The following is a 9,123-nucleotide window of genomic DNA, read 5'->3' on the forward strand; positions in this document are numbered from 1 at the left end:
TTGGCCCTTTGCTCTTTAACACTTCAAAGAGCTCTTTGGAAGCAGATTTTCCCAATGAAATAGCTAATTAAAAAAAAATTTATTGGAGGCTCGTCAGCTCTTATAACATTCCATATATCAATTGTATCAAACATGTTGTCATCATTCTTTTCTAAACATTTATTTATTTATTTTAAAAAATCATTTTATTAGGGGCTCATACAACTCTTATCACAATGCATACATACATCAATTGTGTAAAGCACATTTGTACATTCATTGTCCACATCATTCTCAAAATATGTGCTCTCCGCTGAAGCCTCCGGCATCAGCTCATCTTACCCCCTCCCTTCCGACTACCCCCTCCCTCATGAACCCTTGATAATTTATAAATTATTATTTTGTCATATCTTACACTGTCCAATGTCTCCCTTCACCCAGTTTTTTGTTGTCCGCCCCCCAGGGAGGAGATTATATGTAGATCATTGTAATCGGTTCCCCCTTTCCACCCCACCCTCCCGTATCGCCTCTCTCACCACTGGTCCTGAAGGGATCATCTGTCCTGGATTCCCTGTGTTTCCAGTTCCTATCTGTACCAGTGTACATCCTCTGGTCCAGCCAGATTTGTAAGGTAGAATTGGGATCATGATAGTGGGAGTGGGGTGGGGTGAGGTGGGAGGAAGGAAGCATTTAGGAACTAGAGGTAAGTTGTATGTTTCATCATTGCTACACTGAACTCTGACTGGCTCATCTCCTCCCCGTGACCCCTTCCATAAGGAGATGCCCAATTGTCTGCAGATGGGCTTTGGGTCTCCACTCCTCACTCCCCCTCATTCACAATGATATGGTTTTTGGTTCTCATGATGCCTGACACCTGATCTCTTAGACACCTCAAGATCGCACAGGCTAGTGTGCTTCTTCTATGTGGGCTTTGTTGCTTCTGGGCTAGATGGCTGCTTGTTTACTTTCAAGCCCTTAAGACCCCAGGCACTGTATCTTTTGATAGCTCGGCACCATCAGGTTTCTTCATCTCATTTGCTTATGCACCCATTTGTCTTCAGCAATTGTGTCAGGAAGGTGAGCATCATGGAATGCCAGTTTAATAGAACAAAGTATTCTTGCATTGAGGAGTACTTGAGTGGAGGCCCTATGTCCAATCTGCTACCTTAATACTAAACCTATACATATATGCACATTGGTCTATTTCCACATCTTCATATATATATATATATATATATATATATATATTTAAATATATACATACATTTATTTAGACTTCTATAAATACCCTTTGCCTCCTAGCTCTTTCCTCTATTTCCTTTTACTTTCCTATTGTCCCATTGTCATGTTCAGCCTTCATTTGGGTTTCAGTAATTCGTCTTGGTTACATTACCCTTGGTCACACCCTACCAGGACTCCTACACCCTCCTCACCACCGATTTGGATCACCTGTTGTTCCCTTGTCCCTGGGTTTGTTAACACCCCTACCTTCCCACCTCCCTTTTCCATGTCCCATTGTTCATCCAGTGTATCTTATTTAGACAGACCTGCAGAGGCAATAACATGCACAAAACAAGACAGAGCAAAACCAAGCAGCAAAAGAAAACAAAACAACACCAACAAGCCAATGACAAAAAAACAAAAACAAGAAAGAAAAGCTTGTAGTTAGTTCAAGGACTGTTTGTTGGCCTTTAGGAGTGTTTTCTGGTCAATTCTAATGGGGCACCATGCCCTGGCCCCAAACTCTATTTTTGGTATTCCCTGGGGACTTTGTTGCTCTGTTCCCCTTGCTGTTGAACACCCTTAGTGTTTTGCCTCAATGTGGTGGGATCAGATCAGATGCAATTCCCACACTGTCTCCAGTGTTGTCTCCTGTATGGATATGGGTCAATGAGGGATGTGTCTCACAGTGGGGTGGGCCATATGGTCTTCTCTGTGGATTGGCTACTCTGAGCGGGAATATCGTCCTTAAGGCTTGGTGGGTCAGGATGTGCTCCACTCTCTCGTCCCTCCCCTTCCTTTTCTCCCATGTGCTCTGATCAGACATGTCCCTCTCCCTGAGCTGCAGCTTCAGTGCTGTCCTCTGAAATAAATCCTTCGGGTGGGGGAGGGGGGGAGGAGCAGCTGTCCACGTAGTAGAGATAGGGGCCAGCCCCTTAATAAACATTTATTTTCTATTTAAGCCCTTGGTATCAGCTCCTCTTATTACTCTCCCTCCCCTGTGGCCCTTGATAAATTATAAACTATTTTCATAACTTACACTGTCCGCTGTCTCCCTTCACCCACATTTCTGTTGTTTGTCCCCCGTGTGGGGGGTAGTGATGAGGTGGTGGTTATGCATCAATCATTGCAATTGGTACCCCCTTCATCCCCTCCTCCCCCCACCTTCTCTCTCTTTCTGGTATCGCTACTCCCATTTTTGATCCTGAGGGGTTTATCTGATCTGGATTCCATATGTTGTGAGCTCTTATCTGCACAAACATTTAAGTTCTTGACTGCTACTTCCACCAGCATTATTTGTGGTTCCAAGTAAAATGAAATTCTCGACAACTCCAATCTTTCCCTTGTTATCATGATTAGCTTATTGGTTCAGTGGTGAGGATTTTTGTTTTCTTTATGTTGGGTTACATTGCATGCTAAAAGCTGTAGTCTTCATTTTCATCATCAAGTGCTTCAAGTTCAGCAACAAGGTTGTATCATCTACATTCTCCATGTTGTTAATGAGCCTTCCTCTAATCCTGTTGGCATCTTCTTCAGTCCAGCTTCTTAGATATGTTTAGCACACAGATTAAACAAGTATGTTGATAGGCTACAACCCTAGTGTGCACCTTTCCTGATTTTAAATCATGCATTATTCCTTTGTTCAGTTTAAATGATTAACTCTTGGTCTATATGCAGGTTCAGCATGAACACATTAAGTGTTCTGGAATTCCCATTCTTCAAATGTTATCTAATTTTTTTATGATTCACACAGACTTTGCATAGTCAGCAAAACAAAAAATATCTTATTGATACTCTGTTTTCTGCCAAGATCCACCTGTTGTTAGCAATTATATCCCTTGTTTTACGTCCTCTTCTGAATCCAGCTTAAATTTCTGGCAGGTCCCTCTTGATGTACCACTACAACAATCTTTGAACTATCTTAAGCAAAACTTTACTTGGATGCTATGTCTGTGCTATTATTAATTTCCTCGTTCTGTTGTGTCCCTTTCTCTAGAATGAGCATAAATGCTGATCTCTTCTAGCCTGTTGACTATTAAACTTACATATTTCTTGGCATAGATGTCTGAGTGCTTCCAGAGTTGCACACTTATGTTGAAAAGGATGCAACTCAGTGGGGATTCTGTTAATACACGGAGCCTTGTTTTCATCAGTGCTTTCAGTGTAGCTTGGATTTCTTTCAATACCATACATTTTGTTGATATCCTATCTCCTGAAATGGTTAATTAACCAGTTCTTGGTGCAATGATTCCTTCCATCTTCTTTTGAGGCTTCCTGCATTGTTCAATATAATCCTTCAATATTTTAACTCGAGCTTTGAATATTTTCTTCAATTCTTAAACTTAAGATATGCCCAGTGTGTTCCTCTATCTGGTTTTCTTTCTCCAAATCTTTGCACATTTCATTACAAGACTTTATTTTGTGTTTTTAAGGTAACCTATGTTTCTGTTCAACTTTTCATCATTTCGTCCATTTACCTTACATTTAATTTTATGTTTCTGAGTTGCCGCTGACAACCATTTTGGCCTTTTCTTTCTGTCCTGTATTTTTAATGACCTTCTGTTTCCTTCGTGTATGATGCTTGTGATGCCATTCCACAACGTGTCTGGTCTTTAATCATGAGTGCTCAATGCATCAACTGTATTCTTGAGATGGTTTCTACATTAAGGCAGGATATACTCAAGGTCACGTTTCGGCTCTGTGGGACTTATTTTAATTTTCCTGAGCTTCAACTTGGACTTGCTTAAGAGCAATTGATGGTTTGTTCCTCAGTGATCCCTGGGCCTGTTTCTGACTCATACTGAACTTCTCTATTTTCATTAACACTTAGTTGACTCCTGTGTATTCCACCTCATAAGGTCCACGTGTACAGTCCCCATTTGTTGTTTTAAATGGTTATGTTCAGTGAATACATCATTGATCTTGCAAATTTTTATCAGGGACTGGTTTCTTCTGATAGCATGTTCAAAGTGTGAGAGACTAAGGGACATTTGATTGTACTTCTTCCAAGACAGATTTTTTTGTTCTTCTGGAAGCCCATGAGACTGTCAATATACTCTGTCACAACCACAATTCAAATGCATCAATTCTTTGGTCTTCCTTATTGGCCAACATTCAGGTGCATAAGAGGTGATTGAAAATAGCAATGATGAAACATACAACTTTCCTCTAGTTCCCAAATGCTTGCTCCCCTCCCCCCACTGCACTATCGTGATCCCAATTCTACCTTACAAATCTGGCTAGACCAGAGGATGTACACTGATACAGATAGGAAGTGGAAACACAGGGAATCCAGGACAGATGATCCCTTCAGGACCAGTGTCGAGAGTGGTGATATTGGGAGGGTGGGGGGAGGGTGGGGTGGAAAGGAGGAACTGATTACAAGGATCTATATATAACCTCCTCCCTGGTGGATGGACAACAGAAAAGTGAGTGAAGGGAGACACTGGACAGTGTAAGATATGACAAAATAATAATTTATAAATTATCAAGGGTTCATGAGGGAGGGGGAGCAGGGAGGGAAGGGGAAAAATGAGGAGCTGATGGCAAGGGCTTAGTGAAGAGCAAATGCTTTGATAATGTTAAGGGCAACAAATGTACAGATGTGCTTTACAGAACTGATGTATGTATGGATTGTGATAAGAGTTGTATGAGCCCCCAATAAATGATTTAAAAGAAAGAAAATAGTTGGGGTCAGTCACTTTAGTTCTCAAAATGATATGGCCAAAAGGCAGTTGTTCGAGTAGAATAAGGAATAAACTATAAACTAGAGGTGATTTAAGGTGTGTGTGTGGGGGGGGTGTATATCGGTTATATTCAAATACTACACCATTGTAAGTAAGAGAATGGAGCACCTGGGGATTTTAATATTTCGGTGGCATGGAATTAATTCCCTGTGTGTACTGAGGGGTGGTCGTTTAGTAAGCTTTCCTTTGCATTACCAAAAGCAATGAGGAAAGGACTGTGAGTGTGGAAGTGTTTAACTCTACACACTGAAAAACCGGCACTAATGAACCCAATTCCCTATCAAGTTGGTGCTGATGTTCTAATCACAGTATGTTCACCTTACTTCTTTAAAGAAAAAAAAAAAAGATAACTACATCTAAAGTGGAGTAAAATAAAAGAGGCAAGGAACTCCTGCTGCTGAAAGATAAAAATACACGGGAAAGGATAGTCACTAAAAAGGAAAAGGAAGACTCTGGCCGAAAGTAGGTCTGGGTCCACTGCATACCACTGTCAGTGTATCAGTGTGACATGGGTGAAGCTCATCGCCTCACATCGATATTTTACCTAAGAAATGAGGATCCCCATGAGGAAATAGTGTGGGGTTACAACTCCTCCAGTTAAAAAAGAGGGAAAGAGTATCCAACTACACACACACACACACACACACACACACACGGTCAAGGTCAGTTCCCACAAGGGAGAGGGCATACCCACCTCCATCCTTCAACTTTCTTTACCCTGTTCTGATTCCAATCATGATCCCCCTCCTCCCCATGACACTATATTTCTCTACTAGGTTCGACCATCCATTGTAATAACTACAAAGAACCATGGTAACAGCCTACAAATACTCATGATTGTGGGGGGCTATTGGGGAGTTAACAAGATACAAGTCAGGCTCAGAACCATCGATACAATTCATTTGTCTGCAGTGCTACTTTTCCGCCATGCCAGTAGTCACGTCTCTCTCTGGTCCTCAATCTTGGCCACATAGTTCTTTGCCTTTGTGGGACTAGGGCAAGCGTTACAAAGTTGCTTTAGGGATGACAAATGCTCAGGGCCACTACACTTTATAAACCAAGCTCCATGTGGAAGGCACTCAGCTTTGCTTCGTCTGTGGGTCTGGAAGCCACCGCTCAGTCGCATGGTCTAGGTGCTGCTGCTTGCTGTCTTAACTCTCAACTGGTCCTCTGCTGCTTCTCTGTCTCTCCGTGCAAAGACCTCCTGTCCCTTTTTGGTGGTAGTGGGAGGTTCTGTCCCAGCTTCAGAAATGCTTCACTTTATACCCAGTAGAATGGCAAATCTAACCAATGCTCTGTGTTGGAGTTTGCATGTCCTCGCCCAATCATGTGGAGGGAGTTAGAGACTTTAGATACAAGAACCATACTAAATAAATTCACTTCACTGCCCAGGGTTGCTGACAGAAATGCTGGGGATTTATTTGTTGTTTCATGTATAACCGTAGGCACTATCTTTGACTAACAGAAAGGAACAAATTTCCTCCCACACAGTCTGCCACCGAAGGTCTGGAGATGGTGTCCCAAAGAGGTGAACTGAGATGTTTCACCCAAAGCAGGGTGACAGATCCAGGTGGGGTTGCCAGATTGGGCCAGTAAGTATACAGGATACCCAGTGAGATTTTAATGTCAGCGACACAGCAACTACTTAATGTATCCCACCAACCACCCTTGTTTTCACTGTCTAACGGAAATTCACATGTAACTAAATGTTATCAGGCAACTCTCCACCGGAGGCGGGCTCTGGTATAAGAGAGTGGGAGGAAGAAACAGGAAGGGGGAGAGAAACCAGTAGACAAAGCCCTCCGGCCCAGAGCGAACCCTCACTTGGCTTCCAGGCTCCTCCTGAAACTTGACACCGCTGCCTGGCCGAACCGTCACAACCGACTTCTATCTCCAAGCTACAGCGTCGCCAGGCCACTGCGCATGCGTCCTCCGAACGCCCACTTGCAAGCGCCCGCGTCCAGCAGCCCCGCCGGTCGCTAGGGAACAAGCCCAGGTGCGCACGCGCGCGTCGCTGCCTGCGCCACACTGGGAGGAAAGGCTCCGTGGCGCGGGCGCGAGCGCACGTGCGAGGGGGCGCGCGCGCTGTGTCCGCCCCCCACGAGGGCCTGGATCGGAGCCAGAAGGGTGCACGAGTGGGTGAGCCCAGAACTCCCCCGTGGGAGCAGGGAAGCGCACCTTTAAAAGGTGGAGGTGCGCGCATGCGCCCTCTGGGCGCGGGGCTGGGGGTCGGGGCTGAGGGCTGCCGTGTGGAAGCTTGAGGAACCCGAGATGGAGCAGAGGACCTGGGAGAGGTGAAGGGGTAATGTGGTCCCAGAGGAACTGGCAAGGGCTGTCTGTTTCGGACAGGTGCTTTCTCAGGTAGGGTGTGCTTCATCCATGCAGGAAGCCTTTGTCTGGCAGGACAAGCAGAAAGGCTTCCCGTGCACGCAGAGTGGATGATGGTTGCTACCCTCTGGAAAGGCACGCAAGAGCTTGCCTGTGAATCCCCAGAGAATCTTGCTGACACCCAGCTTCTGGATTCGTGTCTGGAGTGGTACCTGGGAATCAGCATTCCATCCCCACCCCACCCCCATTGGTCCCAAGCCGCTAATTCTTGGACGACTCGCTGAGTAAAAGGGATGTAGTCTGTTTCTCCATGTGCGCCAGTTCAGGTGGGCTACAGTTTGGCAGAAGAAAACACCCACTCTCCCTCTACTTATCACAAATCTGATGCCTTCAAACAACAGTTACAAAGGTGGGAAATCCACCGTGAATTTTAAAAGGCTAACCAAGCTGTCGTTTGGGTGGGTCCTTCTAGATTTTAAGGGTAAATCCATGTCCTGCCTGCTCTGCTTTCCAGTGACAGCCCACCTCCCCTGACTCTTTGCCCTGTATCACATGTGATATGTGATACATATGCCAGCACCACTACCTCCCCTGCATCCCTGCCTGATGTCACTGCGTCCTTGCCCACGCGAAGGCCCTGGTAATTGCATTGGGCTCACCCACGTAATGTAGAATAATCTGCTCGGTTTAGAAGTTTCATTGCCCCCTGCAAAGTCCCTTTGCCATGTAAGAGGAGACTATATGCACAGACTCCAGAGATCAGGACGTGGATAGCTTTGGGAGATTATCCAGCCTGCCACAATATTTAATTTCCTAAGGGAAATATTTTATTGATATATTTCAATGGTCAAAAACACGAGTCTTAATCTTGATACAATTCTACTACAGTCCTATTCTACAATCCATATTCAAATTAACCCAATTTTCCCACCAAAAGAGTCCTATTTTTTTCCTTCCTGATCCAAATCCAATCCAATATCTTGTGGTGCATGTTGCCAACATGCTTTTTTAATCTTTAATCTGAACTGGCTCCTCATCTGTTTGTGTCTTTTATGGCCTTGATGGTTTGAAGTATGCAGACCAGTTGTAGATTGATCACGCCAGAAGTCTTTCTTAATTAGTGAACCCCCCTTTGATCACTTGGTTCCATTATTTTGGCCGGGTTTCACCACTGTATTGTTTCTGAATTTTCCTTGGGAATTAATGTTACCTTGTGGGGAACTTTTAGTCTATACACATAAACCATTTCTTGTAAAATAGTCACCAAGTTTTAGCCCTCATTGTTGAATCTGGCTAGATTCAGTTATACTAGGATTGTTGCAGTATCCATTTTTAAACTCCAGTTTCTCTCCATGTGCCATTCTGCTTTAAAGAAGGACTTTCCCTTCCCCTTCATTTATTTATTCAATCTCATGGGGACGCATGGGTTCTTACTCTACTCAATGAGTTATTATCTATTACAGTCAATATTTCTTTTAATGCTCAAATTTGTAGATTTGGTAGTAAAAGCTTCCAAGTCTTCTTCTTATTTTTTAAATTGTTTTCTTACATTCTGGCACAACAAAATGATCCTGGTTCAGTGAATTTTCCCTCCCGCCATTCTAGAATCAGCCATTTCTCCAAGGAATTCCACTTAACTGGGGGTACCTACTTAAAAATAAGACCTGGAAACTATGTATTTTGCTTCTAGGCCCTGGAAGTAGTGTTGGGGAATACACATACACATTCTTCATTAATGTGAAGAAGAGAAAAGCCCCCCAAAATCATATTCAGATTATGCCCCGTGGTGCATAATTCTCCTCGTAATAGAGGGCCATTATGAGTCAACTGCATAGCATCTGGTCACCAT

The sequence above is a fragment of the Tenrec ecaudatus genome, chromosome 10 (assembly GCF_050624435.1).
Source record: "Tenrec ecaudatus isolate mTenEca1 chromosome 10, mTenEca1.hap1, whole genome shotgun sequence".
NCBI lineage: Eukaryota > Metazoa > Chordata > Mammalia > Afrosoricida > Tenrecidae > Tenrec > Tenrec ecaudatus.